A 20,091-nucleotide genomic window follows, 5' to 3' on the forward strand; every position below is an offset into this window, starting at 1 on the left:
AGCGCCGTATCGGATGAATCGCTTGTGTAAATGGATGAAGTACAAGCAGAACTAAACGGCTGCACAGACTTGCAGATATTTCAACAAAAACTAGCGATCTGCCCCGGACGTACGACTGTTTTTAATATGTAGTGATGTATACAAATGTTCCCTTGAATCAATCTATTAATGAAAACCGTATCAAAAGTCTGTACAACGGTTCCTGAGATTAGCCTTCACATACAGTCAGAAAAACGAGGAGGGGAACTTTAATTTATAATCCGTATAGATACTCACGCAGTGCACTAGCTTATACGACTATTCAAAGCACAGAGTTAAAGACATTTTCGCTGGATTCGAATTTTAAATAAACTGTGTCTGCCTCTAAATTAGGGACCGGAAAGTTATAATCGAAAACTGTCAGATGCACACTCTCGTGGAAGACTAATGCAGGGCCGTTGTTGGACGTAATTTATCCCAGTAACGGGGAGCACACGATGACTCGTACGAGCTGTGCTTAAAAAATACGGGAATTTTTGTCTTTCGCAAAAAAATTATTTATTCGTCTGCATTAATACAAAAAAATAGTTCAAATGGCTCTGAGCACTATGGGACTCAACTGCTGTGGTCATAAGTCCCCTAGAACTTAGAACTACTTAAACCTAACTAAACCTAAGGACATCACACACATCCATGCCCGAGGCAGGATTCGAACCTGCGACCGTAGCGGTCGTGCGGTTCCAGACTGTAGCGCCTTTAACCGCTCGGCCACTCCGGCCGGCTGCATTAATACAGACAGCCCAAATTAGATATTATAGACTTAACGCCAAACCCTGAAGCACTGCTGGAACTCGGTTTTCCGGATAGCTTTGAGCCCTTCAACGATGTGTTTTAAATCTTGTCAATACTTGTAGAACGACTGTCCATCTTTGCTTGTGGGAAAAGCACATGGAAGCCCTTCTTTCAAATATGGAAGCTGGGTCGTCATTACAGTATTGCTTCCATCCAAAAATTGACGGACAGGCAATTAAGTGTGAGCAGGTGCATTATCATTACGCAAAACTCATGAATAGCTTCGCCACAAATCACAAGCGTGTTTTTTTTTCTGGTTGCTTCAAGCAAACCTCGTTGAATTTGTAAATAGTGCTGGTTATTGACTGTTCAACCTTGTGCACTACACCGTTAAAATCGAAGAACACAATGAACACAATCTTCATATTTAACTGCACTCATCAAACTTTCTTCGGTCTTGGCGATTCAGAATACTCCCATTTGGATGACCGAGCCTTAGTTTCGCAGCCACTTTTGTAAACCTGTGATCCATCAACCTGTTTTGACACGTTTTTGTAGTTCCCCATCGCTATTACCATCATCTAGCCACTCCTCAGTAACTTGCAATCGCCGATGTTTTTATTTGTAACTCAATACTTTTGGAACATATTTTGCTGTCACACGTTACACATCCAAAACATTAAAAAAAAGTTCGTAGCATGAACCATTTGAAACGTCAACATCATCGACGCCTTGACTGACTGTAATTTGGCAGTTCTTCAAATGTTTTCTTTCACTAGTCCTACGATTTCATCGATGATGTGCTGCTGCGTCTAGCCTACATGGCCTTCGAAGAAATTTTTAAACCACTCGTAAAATCTAGTTTTACTCGTAATAGAACCACCAAAAAACATATTTAATACAAATTCTCGATCCAATTTCATACAAAATAAATATGCGCAAATACTTGTAATATTTTTGACAACTGACAATCCGATACGGCCCAGCCATGTTTACCAACACAACAACGAAATAATCACGTGAATCGGACCAAGACAACACGAGAATTACACAATTATCCCTGATTTTTGGACGCAGCTGACTCACCGAAAGCAGTGTTGTACATTTCTAAAACTCTGTTGCACTTTATTCCACTCTTACAGCAAAATTTAGTACAAAGTCTGTGCTCTGTTTTCATACAAAACAAATAAGCGCCGATACTAACAAAGCGCTAGTGATCTTTTTAACAGCTGACAATCCGATATGGCCCAGCCATGTTTACCAACACGACAACGAAATAACCGTGCGAATCGGACTAAAACAACCAAAATTCCCCTTACTTTCTGAACAAACGTCTTACACGGTTCCCACGACGAAAGACGCTGCTTAAATCACATGGCATCAACCAGCGATCTCACCATCTGCTACAGCGCAGAAACAGCTGCGCGCGGAAGTGTGGCCTACAATCGATATAACCGCGGTCGACAGGGCTCGCGTATACCGCAGCGAGGACGCTCGCACTGGCAGGTAGAATACTCGCGAGGTGGCGAACCAGTCCAAGGCGACGCGGCGTGGCGCTGCTACCGCGGCCGCGCCAAATTAGGCGCTATCGACGTCGCGGCCATATACAGAGGAATGAGAGCACCAAGCCTCCACTCCACGCTTTCCCAGGACTGCTGCCTGCCGCCGGTGTACTAAACACTACGATTTCCAACTGTAATATGAGTAGCGGGCTTTGTTCCTCTTGGTACCCTTTTATTAGCGGTACCTGTAACTGCCAAGGAAAATGCTAAGCCACTTTGATGTAAAGCATAACAAGAATTTGCAGACAAAATGTTTACTTGAGGCCTTGTTCCCGCGGCAACGCGGGGTCCGTCTTGTTACTATTGATTTGGCAGTGTTAGTTGCAGAGGGGGGCCGGATGCCCTCTCTTCCGCCACCCCGAACCACCTGGGACGGAATTAGTGTACCCCAGCTGTCTGCGTCTAGTGTAAGCCATGGAAGAGTGCAAACGTGTCACAAATGTCTTGCCGACAAAACAATATAAAAAGAACGAATTGTTAGTGCCTGCTCAGGTCTTACTCAGAACATCACAGACAGAAGACCCACTTCGGTAGGAGTTAAGTGATCTGAGAAAGAAATTAATAGAACAGGAATGACACTTACCTTTCAGGCGAGAAGCCAATACAGTGTGCTGTTCCTCAGGGTTCAATCCTAGACCAGTTATGATTTACGAAGTAAACCTCTTTAACATGTAAATTCAAATCATACAGATGAACAAGAAGTTTTTTGCATGAGAAATCAGTGAGATGATATCCCCAATTCTTGTCCAGAAGGAATCGCAAGATTTAAACACCTGGTTCAGAAATGGCAGAGTTATATGGAGGCCACTTTAGGGAACGTGAAGTGGCTACTTGATGTGATATTTTCTCAGGTACCACTCCTCTTCCATCTTATCACTATGCATTTTCTTCCTTTCTTACGACCAAGTTGTTCTTGTCTCGTATTTTTTGACCTCTTGGCTCATTTCCAGTTGATTGTTTCGTAGATGTTTTTTGTATTGTATATCTGCGTCTATTATGGCAGCGTGCTTGAGGTCTTTTCTGACTTCGGTGATCCACTTCATGGTCTTAATGCTTTCTCTGTAGTCCAAAGTCTGTTTAGTTTGTTGGGTGTCCGGCATTTACTTGATATGCCCAAAAAAGTCAGTCAACGTTTCTTCATACCGTGTACTATTGTAGATATCTATTCGCTTTCTGTCTACTCCACAGTTTGTAGCCTTCTTATGTTTTATTGGACCCTTGAATTTTTCTGATGATTCTTCTCTCTAATGTCTTGATATTTTCTTGTTCAACTTTCAGTTTCGTGACGAAAGTTTCTGTTGCATATAATGCGTATGACGTTTCTGGCTTGATGTAAATATTCAGGGTGGTCCATTGATAGTGACCGGGTCAAATGTCTCACGAAATAAGCTTCAAACGAAAAAACTACAACGACCGAAACTGCGTTTTTTAAAAATAGGAACCCCAATTTGTTATTACATATTCGTGTAGTACGTAAAGAAATATGAATGTTTTAGTTGAACCACTTTCACGCTTTGTGATAGATGGCGCTGTAATAATCACAAACATATGGCTCACAATTTTAGAAGAACAGTTGGTAACAGGTAGGTTTTTTAAAATTAAAATACAGAACGTAGGTACGTTTGAACATTTTATTTCGGTTGTTCCAATATGATACATGTACCTTTGTGAACTTATCATTTCTGAGAACGCATGCTGTTACAACGTGATTACCTGTAAATACCACATTAATTCAATAAATGCTCAAAATGATGTCCATCAACGTCAATGCATTTGGCAATACGTGTAACGACATTCCTCTCAACAGCGAGTAGTTCGCCTTCCGTAATGTTCGCACATGCATTGACAATGCGCTGACGCATGTTGTCAGGCGTTGTCGGTGGATCACGATAGCAAATACCCCTCAACTTTCCCCGCAGAAAGAAATCCGGGGACGTCAGATACGGTGAACGTGCGGGTCATGGTATGGTGTTTCGAAGACCAGTCCACCTGTCATGAAATATGCTATTCAATACCGCTTCAATCGCACGCGAGCTATGTACTGCACATCCATCATGTTGGAAGCACATCGCCATTCTGTCGTGCAGTGAAACATCTTGTAGTAACAACGGTAGAACATTACGTAGGAAATCAGCATACATTGCACCATTTAGATAGCCATCGATTAAATGGGGACCAATTATCCTTCCTCCCATAATGCAGCACCATACATTAACTCGCCAAGGTCGCTGATGTTCCACTTGTCGCAGCCATCGTGGATTTTCCGTTACCCAATAGTGCATATTATTCCGGTTTACGTTACCGCTGTTGGTGAATGACGCTTCGTCGCTAAATAGAACGCGTGCAAAAACTCTGTCATCGTCCCGTAATTTCTCTTGTGCCCAGTGGAAGAACTGTAAACGACGTTCAAAGTCGTCGCCATGCAATTCTTGGTGCATAGAAATATGGTACGGGTGCAATCGACGTTGATGTAGCATTCTCAACACCGACGTTTTTGAGATTCCCGATTCTCGCGCAATTTGTCTGCTACTGATGTGCGGATTAGCCGCGACAGCAGCTAAAACACCTACTTGGGTATCATCATTTGTTGCAGGTCGTGGTTGACGTTTCACATGTGGCTGAACATTTCCTGTTTCCTTAAATAACGTAACTATCCGGCGAACGGTTCGGACACTTGGATGATGTCCAGGATACCGAGCAGCATACATAGCACACGCCCTTTGGGCATTTTGATCGCAATAGCCATACATCAACACGATATCGACCTTTTCCGCAATTGGTAAACGGTCCATCTTAGCACGGGTAATGTATCACGAAGCAAATACCGTCCGCACTGGCGGAATGTTGCGCTTGTGACTATTACAGCGCGATCTATCACAAAGCGGAAAAAGTGGTTCAACTAAAACATTCATATTTCTTTACGTACTACACGAATGTGAAATAAAAAATGGGGGTTCCTATTTTAAAAAAAAATGCAGTTGATATCCGTCTGACCTATGGCAGCGCCATCTAGCGGGCCAACCATAGTGCCATCTGGTTTCCCCCTTCAAGCTAGACGAGTGTCGTTGTTTGTAGATTTTTCGTTTGACGCTTATTTCGTGATGGCCCGGTCACGATCAATGGACCACCCTGTAGACTCTCTATATAGTCCTTCCACCTTTCTATTTTCCTTTCTGTGCTTAGGACTGGTTTACCATCTGAGCTATTGATATTCATATAGCTGCTTCTCTTTTCCCCAAAGGCGTCTTTAATTTTCCTGTAGCTGTACCTATCTTAGCCCTGGTGATACATGTTTCTATATCCTTACATTTGTTCTCTAACCATTCCTGCTTGACCAATTTGCACTTTCTATCGATCTCATTGTTTTAGACGTTTGTATTCCCTTTCGCTTGCCTCATTTATTGCACTTTTATATTTTCTCCTTTCATCGATTAAATTCAGTATCTCTCGTGTTACACATGGATTTCTACTAGCCCTCAAAATTTTACCTACTTGGTCCTCTGCTGCCTTCGCTATTCCGTCTCTCAAGGCTACCCATTCTACTTCTACTGTATTCCTTTCCCCTGTTCTTGTCAGTAGTTCCCTAATTTTTCCTCTGAAACTCTGTACAACCTCTGGTTCTTTCAGTTTATACAGGTCCCATCTCCTTAAATCCCACCTTTTTGCAGTTTCTTCAGTTTTACTCTGCTGTTCATACCAATAAATTGTGGTCGAGTTCACATCTGCCCCTGAAAATGTCTCACAATTTAAAACCTGGTTCCCCAATCTCTGTCTTACAATTATGTAATCAGTCTTAAACCTTCCAGTGTCACCAGGTCTCTTCCACGTATACGACCTTCTTTCATGATTCTTAAACCAAGTGTCAGCTATGATTAATTTTCCTCTGTCCAAAATTCTACCAGACGACTTCCTCTTTCGTTCCTTTCCCTCAGTCCATATTCACCTATTACAATTCACTCACTTTCTTTTCCTACTATCGAATTCCAGTCCTCCATGACTATTAAATTTTCGTCTCCCTTAGTTATCTAAATAATTTCTTTTATCTCATCATAAATTCCCTCAATGTCCTCCTCATCTGCGGAGCTAGTTGGCATATAAACTTGTACTACTGCGGTGCGTGTGGGCTTCGTGTCTATCTTGGCTACAATAATGCGTTCACTGCTCTGTTGCTAGTAATTTACCCGTGTTCCTATTTTGTTATTCATCATTCCTGCATTACCCCTATTTGATTTTGTATTTATAATCCTGTATTCACCTGACCAGAAGTCCTGTTCCTCCTGCCACCGAACTTGACTAATTCTCAGTATATCCAGCGTCAACCTATCCATTTCTGTTTTTAAATTTTCTAACCAACCTGCCGATTAAGGGATCTGACATTCCACGCTCAGACCCATAGAACGGTATCCTCTTGAGTAGTCCCTGCCGGAGATCCGAATGGGGGACTATTTCACCTCCAGAGTATTTTAACCAAGAGGATGTCATCATCATTTAGCCATACAGTAGAACTGCATGCCCTCGGGAAAAATTACGGCTGTAGTTTCCCCATGCTTTCAGCCGTTCGCAGTACCAGCACAACAAGGCCGTTTTGGTTGATGTTACAAGGCCAGATTAGTCAATCATCCGTACTGTTGCCTTTGGAACTACTGGAGAGGCTGCTGCCCCTCTTCAGGAACCAAACGTTTGTCTGGCCTCTCAACAGATACCCCTCCGTTGTGGTTGCATCTACGGTACGGCTATCTGTATCGTTGAGGCACGCAAACCTCCCCACCAGTGGCAAGGTCCATGGTTTGTGGGGGGGACACAAATCACTGTCTACAAATCATCATACTGTGTAGAAATCATTATGAGGGTAAGAACCACTAGCCTATTAAAGAGGAGGCATGAACGAGCAGTAGGCCATGACGCGCGAATAGCCATACTTAGGCATCCAGTATTTGAGAATGAGAGTACTTAGTGATTTGCAACGTACTTAACAAGTAATTTCAAATCTTTACGAAACTTTCTGTCGCTGACAACAGCCACGAAATAATGAAAGGAAAAAAGCTTATCGCTTACTACATTTTCGCTGTTTATGCAGTAAAACTGTCGCATGAAGCATAACATTTTAATTTTTTCTTCTTCGCTACTATCTGTATTCGCGATACGTTTTTCAAATAGTACTCACATATACATTGAATGTATAAGCAAGATTATATCATTGGACGACAAATAGTTCAGGAGATAAAATGGTTCAAATGGCTCTAAGCACTATGGGACTTAACATCTGAGGTTATCAGTCCCCTAGACTTAGAACTACTTAAACCAAACTAACCTAAGGACATCACGCACGTCCATGCCCGAGGCAGGATTAGAACCTGCGACCATAGCAGCAACGCGGTTCCGGACTAAAGCGCTTAGAACCGCTCGGTCACAGCGGCCGGCCTCAGGAGATATGACGGCAAATACTGAGATACGTGAAAAACTGCGGCATCATGTTTGGCGTTTTAATTTATTACTTCTTTGCCACTAACTCTGTTCGCAACACATTTCGCACACAGTAACCACAAGTGCCTTGAAAAATATTGTACGAATATAGGTAGGAGATACGACGTCATAAACAATGAGTTGTGTGAGAAACTGCCCGTCAAGCATGACGTTTCAGTTTATTATTCCTTTAATACTAAGACTATTCAGAACACATTTCTCAGACAGTAGCCGCATATACCACTGGATGCACCCGAAAAATTATATCATCGTACAGCATGTAGTTCAGGACATACGGCGTCATAAATATTAAGCTGCATGAAAATGAAATTGCAGGGCGAAATTCGCTAGAGATACATGTGAAATATGTATACAGATATACGTGAAATACACAACTGGACATTAAAATTGCTACACCAAGAAGAAATGCAGATGGTATTCATTGGACAAATATATTATACTAGAACTGACATGTGATTATATTTTCACGCAATTTGGGTGCATAGATCCTGAGAAATCAGTACCCAGAACAACCACCTCTGGCCGTAATAACAGCCTTGATACGCCTGGGCATTGGGTCAAACAGGATACTTGAGAAACGTGCGAATTGCGTTTCACATGTCCGATGTGTCAGGAATTCATACTGTTAGAGATACCTCCTTACGTCTGAGCACAGAATGCCTGAAAGCATAATACACTACTGGCCATTAAAATTGCTACACCAAGAAGAAATGCAGATGATAAACGGGTATTCATTGGACAAATATATTATACTAGAACTGACATGTGATAACATTTTCACGCAATTCGGGTGCATAGATCCTGAGAAATCAGTATCCAGAACAACCACCTCTGGCCGTAATAACGGCCTTGATACGCCTGGGCATTGAGTCAAACAGAGCTTGGATGACGTGTACAGGTATAGCTGCCCATGCAGCTTCAACACGATACCACAGTTCATCAAGAGTAGTGACTGGCGTATTGTGACGAACCAGTTGCTCGGCCACCATTGACCAGACGTTTTCAATTGGTGAGAGATCTGGAGAATGTGCTGGCTAGGGCAGCAGTAGAACATTTTCTGTATCCAGAAAGGCCCGTACAGGACCTGCAACATGCGGTCGTGCATTATCCTGCTGAAATGTAGGGTTTCTCAGGGATCGAATGAATGGTAGAGCCACAGGTCGTAACACATCTGAAATGTAACGTCCACTGTTCAAAGTGCCGTCAATGCGAACAAGAGGTGACCGAGAAGTGTAACCAGTGGCACCCCATACCATCACGCCAGGTGATACGCCAGTATGGCGATGACGAATATCACGCTTCCAATGTGCATTCACCGCGATGTCGCCAAACACGGATGCGACCATCATGATGCTGTAAACAGAACCTGGATTCATCCGAAAAAATGACGTTTTGCCATTCGTGCACCCAGGTTCGTCGTCGAGCACACCATCGCAGGCGCTCCTGTCTGTGATGCAGCGTTAAGGGTAACCGCAGCCACGGTCTCCGAGCTGATAGTCCATGCTGCTGCAAACGTCGTCGAACTGTTCTTGTAGTTTCACACACACCCATGCCCGAGGCAGGATTTGAACCTGCGACCGTACCGGTCGCACGGTTCTAGACTGAAGCGCCTAGAACCGCTCAGCCAAACCGGCCGGCATTGTGTGTATAAAATTAAATCTATCCACGAGACCGAAGCAGCCAGTTTACTGACTTTTTTTACCAAGGAACTTCTTCCCCCTTCTTTTGCCTTCAATGTGCGACTGCAAGATCGCAGGCGTCGAGCATTGCTCCGTGTGATGGGTCTTCATCTTCACTGTCCCAGGAAGCGAGTGAACACCTCCCTGTCCTGTTGTACGAGGGTCACTCCAAGAGAAATCCACACTATTTTTTTAAAAATACAGTTTTCATTCTGCATGTGTGAAAGTTTTACAGTGTGTAGATACATCTTTCCCACTTGTTTTCAAACTTAGTTGGCTCAAATGGCTCTGAGCACTATGGGACTTAACATCTATGGTCATCAGTCCCCTAGAACTTAGAATTACTTAAACCTAACTAACCTAAGGACAGCACACAACACCCAGTCATCACGAGGCAGAGAAAATCCCTGACCCCGCCGGGAATCGAACCCGGGAACCCGGGCGTGGGAAGCGAGAACGCTACCGCACGACCACGTCAAACTTAGTTCAACCTGTTCCCGTGAGTGGTGCCATCACAGCATGTCTTCAAGATGGCTGCTACACTTGACGTTCGTCAGAAGCAACGTGCTGTCATAGAATTCGTGTGCTGTGAAAACGAGACAGTGGGAAACATCCACAAGAGGTTGAAGAAACTGAAACTTGTGGATTTGCCGATGACACTGAAATTCTGTCAGAGAAAGTATAATACTTGGAAGTTCAATCGAACGGAGTGGATAATGTCTTGAAAAGAAGTTATAGGATGAACATCAACAAAAGTAAAACAAGGATAAAGGATCATAGTAAAATTATGTGAAGGAATTAGGCTAGGAAAAGAGACTAAAAGTAGTTGAAGAGTTCTGCTATTTGGACAGCAAGGTAACTGGTAATGGCCGAACTAGAAAGGATATAAAAGGTGGAATTACATCGCGAAACAAGCGTTTCTGAAAAAGATAATTTTGTTAACATTTGATATAAACTTAAGTGTTAGGAAGTCTTTTCCAAATGTTTTTGCAGTGCAGCCTTGTGTGAAAGTGAAACGTGGGCAATAAGCAATTCATACAAGAAGAGAAGAAAAGTTTTGAAATATAGTGCTATAACAGATTGCTGAAGATTAGATGGGTAGGTCATGTAACTAGCGAAGAAAAGAATTATTTGGCACAGTTTTCTTAAAGGGAATCGTTTGATAGGACACATTCTGAGGTATCAAATAGTCTGTTAATGTAGGGAAGTGTGTGTGTGTGTGTGTGTGTGTGTGTGTGTGTGTGTGTGTGTGTGTGTGTGTGTAACGGGAGGGGGTAAAACTACCGTGTGTGACCAAGGCTTGAATACAGTAAACAGATGCAAGCGGATGTAAGTTGCCATAGCTAAGGAGATATGAAGAAAGTTCCACAGGATAGACTAGCGTAGAGAGCTGGAACAAATGTGACTTCGGACTGAAGACCACAAAAACAACACCCGTCTGTGCTTCTCTCAGGTAGCCCTATGCTCCTATACGTGTAAGTGGAACCGATTCGACCCCTTCCACTTGGAGACGAAACCACTGTAGGTCGCACCACTGTTCTCCATGTGGTACTACCGTAACCTAAGTGCCGGCCGCGGTGGTCTAGCGGTTCAGGCGCTCAGTCCGGAACCGCGCGACTGCTACGGTCGCAGGTTCGAATCCTGCCTCGGGCATGGATGTGTGTGATGTCCTTAGGTTAGTTAGGTTTAAGTAGTTCTAAGTTCTAGGGGACTGATGACCACAGTAGTTAAGTCCCATAGTGCTCAGAGCCATTTTTTTCGTAACCTAAGTCAGGTAGACCTATCGAGTGAAGTGACGCGTTGGTTGGCACAATGGACTCGCTTTCGGGAGGAAAGCGGTTCACATCCGCGTCCGGAACCCAGATGCAGATTTCCCGTGATTTCTCTAAATCGTTCCAGGGAAATGTCGGGATGGTATCCCTGAAACACCCGAGCTTGTGCTCTGTCTTTAATGATCTCGATGTCGACGCGAAGTTAAATCCTAATATGTCTCCCTTCCTTTAGGTAGATCTTGTAGTTCACTAGTTAATTTTTATTTTCATCTTTTTTGTTTTGTTTTCCTGTGTGGCTTCTTCATGGGATCAGTTCGTGACCGTCGTCACTGGTTCAAATTCTAATCGAGAGCAGAAGCACATTGATGAAAACACTGGAGCTGCATTTGGAGTAACAGGGTTCAAATCTTCGTTCGCCCACAATAATTTTAATTTTCTGCAGTTTCCTTATAATACACTACTGGCCATTAAAATTGCTACACCACGAAGACGACGTTTCACAGACGCGAAATTTAACCGACTGGAAGAAGATGCTGTGATATGCAAATGGTTAGCTTTTCAGAGCATTCACACAAGGTTGGCGCCGGTGGCGACACCAACAACGTGCTGACATGAGGAAAGCTTCCAAACGATTTCTCATACACAAACAGCAGTTGACCGGCGTTGCCTGGTGAAACGTTGTTGTGATACCTCATGCAAGGAGGAGAAATGAGTACCATCATGTTTCTGACTTTGATAAAGGTCAGATTGTAGCCTATCGCGATTGTGGTTTATCGTATCGCGACATTGCTGCTCTCGTTGGTCGAGATCCGATGACTGTTAGCAGAATATGGAATCGGTGGGTTCAGCAGGGCAATACGCAACGCCGTGCTTGATCCCAACGGCCTCGTATCACTAGCAGTCGAGATGGTTCAAATGGTTCAAATGGCTCTGAGCACTATGGGACTCAACATGTTAGGTCATAAGTCCCCTAGAACTTAGAACTACTTAAACCTAACTAACCTAAGGACATCACACACACCCATGCCCGAGGCAGGATTCGAACTTGCGACCGTAGCAGTCCCGCGGTTCCGGACTGCAGCGGCAGAACCGCACGGCCACCGCGGCCGGCACTAGCAGTCGAGATGACAGTCATCTTATCCGCATGGCTGTAACGCATTGTGCAGCCACGTCTCGATCCCTGAGTCAACAGTTGGGGACGTCTGCAAGACAACAACCATCTACAAGAACAGTTCGACGACGTTTGCAGCAGCATGGACTATCAGCTCGGAGACCGTGGCTGCGGTTACCCTTAACGCTGCATCACAGACAGGAGCGCCTGCGATGGTGTGCTCGACGACGAACCTGGGTGCACGAATGGCAAAACGTCATTTTTTCGAATGAATCCAGGTTCTGTTTACAGCATCATGATGGTCGCATCCGTGTTTGGCGACATTGCGGTGAACGTACATTGGAAGCGTGTATTCGTCTTCGCCATACTGGCGTATCACCCGGCGTGATGGTATGGGGTGCCATTGGTTACACGTCTCGGTCACCTCTTGTTCGCATTGACGGCACTTTGAACAGTGGACGTTACATTTCAGTTGTGTTACGACCTGTGGCTCTACCATTCATTCGATCCCTGTGAAACCCGACATTTCAGCAGGATAATGCACTACCGCATGTTGCAGGTCCTGTACGGGCCTTTCTGGATACAGAAAATGTTCTACTGCTGCCCTAGCCAGCACATTCTCCAGATCTCACACCAATTGAAAACGTCTGGTCAATGGTGGCCGGGCAACTGGCTCGTCACAATACGCCAGTCACTACTCTTGATGAACTGTGGTATCGTGTTGAAGCTGCATGGGCAGCTGTAACTGTACACTCATCCAAGCTCTGTTTGACTCAATGCCCAGGCGTATCAAGGCCGTTATTACGGCCAGAGGTGGTTGTTCTGGGTACTGATTTCTCAGGATCTATGCACCCAAATTGCGTGAAAATGTTATCACATGTCAGATTTAGTATAATATATTTGTCCAATGAATACCCGTTTATCATCTGCATTTCCTTTTGGTGTAGCAATTTTAATGGCCAGTAGTGTATTATGCTTTCAGGCATTCTGTGCTCAGACGTAAGGAGGTATCTCTAACAGTATGAATTCCTGACACATCGGACATGCGAAACCCAATTCGCACGTTTCTCAAGATTCCTGAAAGCCATGGAACAAGGTAGCCAGACAGTTGCAGTATTTCTTGTCTTCTGAAAAGCATTTGATTCAGTACTACAGGAACGCATATTAACGTATTTACAATCATATGGGTTATGAAACAAAGTTTGAGACTGCATCGATAGGGAGAACGCGACAAGGATGGAGAGTCATCGATATGTATAGAAGTAACTTGAACCGTGCACCAGGGATGTCTGTTGGGACGCTTGCTGATTATGTCGTGTATTAATGATCTGAGAGAGAGAGGATTCACAGTTAACCCAGGGGTTTTGCCGATGATGCATTTATCTGTAACGAAATTCTGTCTGAAAAAAGCTCTAAAAACATTCTGTCAGGTCTTTATAATACTGCAAAGTGGTGCAAAATTTGCTAACTTGCTTCAGATGTTCAGGAATGTGTAATTGTGCTCTTCAGAAAAACCAAAAATGTAGTATCCTGTGACTAAAAAATCAGTGAGTCACAAATGGAATCAGTCAGCTCATACCTGGGTGTATCGATCGGTAGGGATATGAAGTGGAATATCACAAACTACACTCCTGGAAATTGAAATAAGAACACCGTGAATTCATTGTCCCAGGAAGGGGAAACTTTATTGACACATTCCTGGGGTCAGATACATCACATGATCACACTGACAGAACCACAGGCACATAGACACAGGCAACAGAGCATGCACAATGTCGGCACTAGTACAGTGTATATCCACCTTTCGCAGCAATGCAGGCTGCTATTCTCCCATGGAGACGATCGTAGAGATGCTGGATGTAGTCCTGTGGAACGGCTTGCCATGCCATTTCCACCTGGCGCCTCAGTTGGACCAGCGTTCGTGCTGGACGTGCAGACCGCGTGAGATGACGCTTCATCCAGTCCCAAACATGCTCAATGGGGGACAGATCCGGAGATCTTGTGGCCAGGGTAGTTGACTTACACCTTCTAGAGCACGTTGCGTGGCACGGGATACATGCGGACATGCATTGTCCTGTTGGAACAGCAAGTTCCCTTGCCGGTCTAGGAATGGTAGAACGATGGGTTCGATGACGGTTTGGATGTACCGTGCACTATTCAGTGTCCCCTCGACGATCACCAGTGGTGTACGGCCAGTGTAGGAGATCGCTCCCCACACCATGATGCCGGGTGTTGGCCCTGTGTGCGTCGGTCGTATGCAGTCCTGATTGTGGCGCTCACCTGCACGGCGCCAAACACGCATACGACCATCATTGGCACCAAGGCAGAAGCGACTCTCATCGCTGAAGACGACACGTCTCCATTCGTCCCTCCATTCACGCCTGTCGCGACACCACTGGAGGCGGGCTGCACGATGTTGGGGCGTGAGCGGAAGACGGCCTAACGGTGTGCGGGACCGTAGCCCAGCTTCATGGAGACGGTTGCGAATGGTCCTCGCGGATACCCCAGGAGCAACAGTGTCCCTAATTTGCTTGGAAGTGGCGGTGCGGTCCCCTACGGCACTGCGTAGGATCCTACGGTCTTGGCGTGCATCCGTGCGTCGCTGCGGTCCGGTCCCAGGTCGACGGGCACGTGCACCTTCCGCCGACCACTGGCGACAACATCGATGTACTGTGGAGACCTCACACCCCACGTGTTGAGCAATTCGGCGGTACGTCCACCCGGCCTCCCGCATGCCCACTATACGCCCTCGCTCAAAGTCCGTCAACTGCACATACGGTTCACGTCCACGCTGTCGCGGCATGCTACCAGTGTTAAAGACTGCGATGGAGCTCCGTATGCCACGGCAAACTGGCTGACACTGACGGCGGCGGTGCACAAATGCTGCGCAGCTAGCGCCATTCGACGGCCAACACCGCGGTTCCTGGTGTGTCCGCTGTGCCGTGCGTGTGATCATTGCTTGTACAGCCCTCTCGCAGTGTCCGGAGCAAGTATGGTGGGTCTGGCACACCGGTGTCAATGTGTTCTTTTTTCCATTTCCAGGAGTGTATTTTATATTCCGGAGAAGGCAGCTGTTGAAAAGCATGATGATAGGAAGAACTCCGCTAACAGCTGGTAAAATTGTTTTTTATTTAAAGGCGACCGCTTTCGCGTCTTAAAGCCGCATCACAAGGTGCAATTTACACGGTGAAAAGAAAAATACAGTCTCACCCCATTATTAGTTTTAATATCCACTTATCTTAGAAAATAGATTAAGGAAAGGTAAACCTACGTTTCTCGCCTTTGTAGACTTAGAGAAAGGTTTTTACAATGTTGATTGGAATACTCTCTTTCAAATTCTAAAGGTGGCAGAGGTAAAAAACAGGGGGCGAAAGGCTATTTACAATTTGTACAGAAACCAGATGGCAGTTATAAGAGTGAGGGTTGTAGTATCTCCCCGATGTTATTCAATCTGTATATTGACCCCTTAGATTCTCCATAGTATCTTATGAAAGTGCGTGGCACTATAGATAACGATTCATCCACTGGGTGGGACGGTAAGCACGGCGGTTTTCTTGCCGCTGAAATTTTGTTTCGTCTGCTATTCGAAATAGTGAAGTTTATTTTAATAAGAGCTGCCCCTTTCATTGGGGTTATTAAGGGTAGGTGAGCAAGCAGTAAAGGAAACAAAAGAAAAATTCGGAGTAGGAATTAAAATCCATGGAGAAGAAATAAAAACTTTGAAGTTCGCCGATGACTTGGTAATTCTGTCAGAGACAGCAAAGGACCTGGAAGAGCAGCTGAACGGAATGGACAGTGTCTTGAAAGGTGGATATAAGATGAACATCAACAAAAGCAAAACGAAGATAATGGAATGTAGTCGAATTAAACCGAGTGATGCTGAGGGTATTAGATTAGGAAATGAGACACTTAAAGCAGTAAACGAGTTTTGTTATTTGGGGAGCAAAATAACTGATGATGGTCGAAGTAGAGAGGATATAAAATGTAGACTGGCAATGGCAAGGAAAGCGTTTCTGAAGAAGAAAAATTTGTTAACATCGAGTATAGATTTAAATGTCAGGAAGTCTTTTCTGAAAGTATTTGTATGGAGTGTGGAAGTGAAACGTGGACCATAAATAGTTCGGACAAGCACAGAATAGAAGCTTTCGAAATGTGGTGCTACAGAAGAATGCTGATGATTGGATGGGTAGATCACGCAACTAATGGCGAGGTATTGAATAGAATTGGGAAGAAGAAAAATTTGTGGCACAACTTGACTAGAAGAAGTGATCGGTCGGTAGGACATATTCTGAGGCATCAAGGGATCACCAATTTAGTATTGGATGGCAGCGTGGAGGGTGAAAATCGTAGAGGGAGGCCAAGAGATGAATACACTAAACAGGTTCACAAGGATGTAGGTTGCAGTAGGTACTGGGAGATGAAGAAGCTTGCACAGGATAGAGTAGCATGGAGAGCTGCATCAAACCAGTCTCTGGACTGAAGACCACAACAACAACATTAATGGTAACTAATTGTAAAACAATTTTTGGGTTGGAAAGTTTGTCTTCTCTGCTATTTGAAACCATTGAAGTTTATTTTAGTAAGAGTTACCCTTTTCACTGCAATTATTATGAGGAAGCATTTGTTAAACGTTTGGACATTGAAAGTTTGTTTGGTCTGCTAGCAGAAATGGCGAAGTTTATTTTAATAAGAGCTATTCTTTCAATTGTAATTAATTACGTAAATGATTTGGTAAAGTAATTTTGGAGTATTAAATCCTTTTTTTGTCGCCTACTACTGTAATTTTGATGTCACGCAGTTGTTAAGGACTGTATAGCTCATTGTAATTCTGAGTTGCATGTATTGATAGTTTGCATACTACCATACGTAGTTATTGGGTAAATGTTTTATCAATTTGTGTTGGGCTTGCAAGTCATGGTGTCCTTCCTTTCTTGTAAAACAGCGCATTGTTTTTAATTTTTAAAATTGGTTTTTGGTCTGTTGTATGGGACGCGTCCATCTCCCAGTACTGCTGTGGGCGGCAAGTCTACGCCGCACGCCCCGTCCCCTCCCGTCCACTGGATTAGCGGTGCTTGAATTGTATTCAAATTACTTCGAAACTTAGGTCACCAATGGGCGTAACGCATATTTTGTGTATTTACTATCAGTTTTTGGTGGATTTTACTGGTGTCCAAAGTCAATTGAAGGAATTCTGAAGTCTCGGAAAAAAAGGAATTTTCTGTCATGAGTGAAGTTTTATGACTAAATGGTACATTTCAGTAATTTGAAAAATTTTTGTTGTTATGAGTTTCGTAAAAAAGGTGGGAGGACAAAAGAATTTTTTTTTATGTTCTACTGAATAAAATAACGTCGGTGTTGTCAACTCTGAGTGCTGTTCCTTGTTGTCTCGCCCACTCCTATCACTCAGCAGCGTATTAGGCTGGTTAAAGGGTGTGCAAGACCCTCGCATTGTGTAGTCATATCAAGTTATGTAATGGTTACAAGAAAATTAAAAAAACACAATAATTGCTATAAAGAGCGTAAAATACTTTCCAGACTGTTGTACCAAGTGGCATAAAACAAAATTGTAAACTCAGTGTTTACTTATATTTATCAAACTACTGCCTTTAAGATGTACGGAGTTCTGATATTACATGTAACTAACACAAAAAATGCGCTAGTAGTGACACATTCTGAGCTATTAATTCTGCAATAAATTCTTCGACTATGTAGGAGTTGTCTGATAATAAATCCTTCACAGTCCTTTTAAACTGCGTAGCTAAACGCTTATGGTAGCTGACGAGCTATTGAAAAAATATATACACACATAAAAAAATAATTGCATCACCTCGGTTCCGGGAGTTCCGGAACCTGTACAGAAAAGTGGAATACAGATCAACAAAAACATCATTTATGCCCTTTTTACTGCTCATGAAAACCACACATTGCATGTTGTATTACGATACAGCGAGATCTTCAGAGGCGGTGGTCCAGATTGCTGTACACTCCGGTACCTCTAAAACCCAGTAACACATCCTCTTGCATTTATGCATGCCTGTATTCGTCGTGGCATACTATCTATAATTTCATCAAGATACTGTTGGTCCACATTGTCCCACTCCTCAACGGCGATTCGGGGAGTCACGTCGTCCATAAACAGCCCTTTTCAATCTATCCCAGGAATGTTCAATAGGGTTCATGTATGGAGAACATGCTGGCCACTCTAGTCGAGCGATGTCGTTATCCTGAAGGAAGTCATTCACAAGATGTGCACGATAGGACGCGAATTGTCGTCGATGAAGACGAATGCCTCGCCAATATGCTGCCGATATGGTTGCACTATCGGTCGGTGGATGGCATTCCCATATCGTACAGCCGTTACGGCGCCTTCCACGACCACCAGCGGCGTACCTCGGCCCCACGTAATGCCACCACAGAACAGCAGGAAACCTCCACTTTGCTGCACGCTGCACTCACTGGACAGTGTGGCTAAAGCGTTTAGCCTGACCGGTTTGCCTCGAAACACGTTTCCGACGATTGTCAGGTTGAAGGCGTATGCGACACTCATCGTCGAAGAGAACGTGAAACCAATCCTGAGCGGTCCATTCGGCATGTCGTTGGGCCCATCTGTACTGCGCTGCATGGTGTCGTGGTAGCAAAGATGGACATCGGCATTGACGTCGGGAGTGACGTTGCGCATCATACAGCCAATTGAGCACAGTTTGAGTCGTAACACGACATCCTGTGGCTGCACAAAAGCATTATTCAACATGGTGGCGTTGCTCTCAGGGTTCCTCCCAGCCATAATCCGTAGCTAGCGGTCATCCAACGCAGTAGAAGCCGTTGGGTGGCCTGAGCGAGGCATGTCATCGGCAGTCCCTGTCTTCTGTATCTCCTCCACGTCCGAACAGCATAGCTTTGGTTCAAACCGAGACGCCAGGACACTGCCCTTGTTGAGAGCCCTTCCTGGCACAAAGTAACAATGCGGACGCTATTGAACCGCGGTATTGACCATCTAGGCGTGGTTGAACTACAGACAACACGAGTCGTGTTCCTCCTTCCTGGTGGAATGACTGGAATTGATCGGCTGTAGGACCCCCTCCGTCTAAGAGGCGCTGCTCATGCATGGTTGTTTACGACTTTGGGCGGGTTTAGTGACATCTCTGAACAGTCAAAGGGACTGTATCTGTGCTACAATATCCACATTCAACGTCTGTCTTCAGGAGTTCTGGGAACCAGGCGTTCTGGGAACAGGGGTGATGCAAAACTTTCTTTGATGTGTGAATATTAAAACGAACGCAATAGGCATCTTTCGACTTTATGGACATCTTCTAGTTCGTAGTACTGATTCTGCGGCCTGAACTGTTGATGGGAAATAGGAATATATTATACGACAAATTTCAATAAAGATAAGTGTACTGAGAAACAATAGTCCATATTCCTAATTCTTTCAGTAGGTGTTCCAGGACACCACAAATAAAACATATTGTACACTTCTGCATTGCAAAAGCTTTCCACGAGTAGTTGCCACAGAATATGGTCACATCTAACATTGCAGGAAACGAACTTGTCGATCATACAGTATATTATGAATATGACTTGGCACATATGGCATTATGACAGCAACTTGATAGAGCAATGGAAGAATTAAGTCGAAAAAAGCACCTGGAAGAGTCGAATCTCCCTTAGAATTATTGAGATCCTTGGGAGAACAACCATGACAAAAACCTATT

This window comes from Schistocerca cancellata, chromosome 7 (assembly GCF_023864275.1).
Source record: "Schistocerca cancellata isolate TAMUIC-IGC-003103 chromosome 7, iqSchCanc2.1, whole genome shotgun sequence".
Taxonomy (NCBI): domain Eukaryota; kingdom Metazoa; phylum Arthropoda; class Insecta; order Orthoptera; family Acrididae; genus Schistocerca; species Schistocerca cancellata.